The following is a 2,802-nucleotide window of genomic DNA, read 5'->3' as shown; positions in this document are numbered from 1 at the left end:
TGTGTATCTGTGTAAATCTATTCATCTGTTTTATTTTAATATTTACTGTGATTGAAACTCTGGCGTTTATTGTAAGTAAGTGTTTAGTATGTTCATGTTTTTATTATTTAGTATTAAATATATTTACACTTTTCATTGCGTGTGGTCCTTTAAAGAATATTTAACCTTTGAGAGTACTTGTATCTATTTGGTGGCTCTCTGGGCACTCCTGAAAGCCTTACTGCCCTGGTCAAACACTACCATTTGTATTAATATTAATTTCACTCAGTATAATTGAGTACCCTTGTAAGAGCCTTAGAGTAGCTGGCTTTGGTGTGTCTGGTGGCAGTAGCTACCTTACAGCCTGGGCAGAAGGGGGCATAACTTAGTAAATCTGTGCCACCCTTTCCCGTGTGTGTGTGTGTGTGTGTGTGTGTGTGTGTGTGTGTGTGTGTGTGTGTGTGTGTGTGCAAATCAAGTCCTCAAGAGTGTGTGTGTCGGCTGCTTAGAGCAGGGACACAAAGCACTGGTTACACAGAGAGGGTGCTGGAGGACATGGCTTGGCACTTGGCTGAGGACTCAACTCTACAAATGTTCCAGTGGGGAGTCTCATTGGGGCCCTGGAGAGAGATAGAGAAATCTAGATTCCAGGCTGTGTGTGTTCCCTATGTGCTCTTAAGGGAAATTGTGCTTGATGCAGAGAGCTGCATCTGGAAATACTAGGTGTATCCATTTTTATTCCAAGTGAACATCCCTCTCCAGTGTTAGTGGTGAGGATTCAGACTCCTTGATTACTGGCCCAGAGAGGGGACGTCACACAAGTATTTTGTTGAACACTTTGGCTAGGTCAAGGTAGTATGCACTATTTTGCCCTCATCCATAGCTTTAGTGACCTTTTCAAAGAAGTCCACCAGGTTATGTAGGCACGACCTGCCTTTGACAAAACCAAACTAGGTAGGGTCCACTGTCTGTAGGATTCCTGTTTCATTGTTTTAACAGACCCATGATAATTCTTTCCATGGCATTGCATATCAGACAGACTTATGGGTATGTAATTCTCTGGATCCGTGGAAGGCTCCAATTTGTGTAGATGGATAACTGTTGCAATCCTCCAATCATTTGCCATGAAGCCTGTCTGAAAGCTGTGGTTAAATAGAAATTCTAGCGGGCCTGACAGGTCGTGTTTCATACTGTTCAAAAAGCATCCTGGGATATTAGCAGGGCCCATCAAAGCAGTGTTCTTGGCCTTAGAGATTGCAGTGAGGACCTGCTTCCTAGTGATAGTTGGTGGAAAATATCAGCTGTCTTTCCTGGGAGTGACTGGAGGTGGCAGGGAGATAAAATGGGAGCTACAGTTATAGACCAGCAGATTTTTTATATCCTCTGCCTTCTTATATGTGGTTCCATTAACCATTAGTTTAGCACATTGTTTGGTGTTGCCATTAGGGTTGTCAGCATAACTGAAGAAAGCCTTATCCTTATAGCTGTCCTTGGTATGGGAGGCTATTTTTATCTAAAATTTGGTTCTGGGGGACTTGATTAGTCCTCTGATTTGCTTGTTAAGATTGGTGAGGGATTTCATTTACCTTGCCAAGCAATGCTCTTCCTGTTTTTGGACATGGTTTTCTTTGTTTTGGTTTACAACCTATTTATACTGGGATTACCAGGGTGACTTTTTTTTTTGTGGAGGGGGGGGGGTTGTCCTATGTTTATTTAGGGTATGTACAGCTGTCTCTATCCAGCTAGTTACATGATTGTACAGGGTTTCTTTAAACAGTTCTGTATATGCAACATAATTCTTCAGGTTTGGGAGAATTGGACATTTGTTGGACTGTTTCTTAGTAGGAGGTAGTTAGCCTTGGAATATTATTTAAATGTTCTGGGATTAGCTGAGGTCACAGGCTTAATGTTTATTTCAAAGGAGACAGCTTTGTGATCAGACCTGACCAAAGAGGACATTATTTTTTATTGTTAGGAGTTGAACATGTAAAAAGTACACAGCCAAAGTAGTTAAAATATTGGGGCTGTGTTTGTGTGTGTGTGTGTGTGTGTGTGTGTGTGGGGGGGACTAACTGCTGCTGTTTGTTCTTTATTTTGGCCTTGCAGAACTACTGCGATTTGCATGTAACACCATGCAGTACTTTAATGTGTGGCTACTGTTTTTGTGGAGCAGAGTTGAAACATATTACATGGCCATTATTTTTATCGCAGGCATATGAAGTGTACACAGAAGAGACTAGAACTGTTGGAGGTGGAGAGCTTCTCTATGGATGAAAATAACTTGACATTTTTTTTGTTTGCTCAGTTTAAATGCTCGGTCATTTGACTGTGCATGGCTCGAGTGGATTTGTGTGAAGTAAGATGGCATACTTTACTGTGATTACTGTGTATTTTGAAACAAACATATGAGATAAATTACTGTGACTTCTTTTTTTAAGCTGCAGTTCGATGCAGATGGTCAGAAAAGTGGCTGTGTATTTGATGTATACAGAGGCCATCTCTGGGATACAAGTCGATTATCTCTGTTGTTTGACATTGTTAAACAACAGTCACTTATCTGGCATGGCAGGAGTCGTATCACTCATTGTACTGCATTTGCTGAAATCACTATACAACTAGTATTGCTGTGGCTTGTGTTACATGGGTATGGGTACATGCATATATATGTATGTGTGTATTATAAACACTTTTATACAGGCTTGTGGACTTTCAGTGTACTTAAGTTGGCCATAATTTCACTTTAAATCACAAACATCAGCAATCCATGCAATATCTTTGGTTGCCTAGCAGGAGCAGGATGGATGTGAAAGAAATTGATTATTG

The sequence above is a fragment of the Protopterus annectens genome, chromosome 3.part1 (assembly GCF_019279795.1).
Source record: "Protopterus annectens isolate FY-2018-M chromosome 3.part1, PAN1.0, whole genome shotgun sequence".
Lineage (NCBI taxonomy): Eukaryota > Metazoa > Chordata > Ceratodontiformes > Protopteridae > Protopterus > Protopterus annectens.
Note: the sequence above shows the minus strand (reverse complement) of the source record.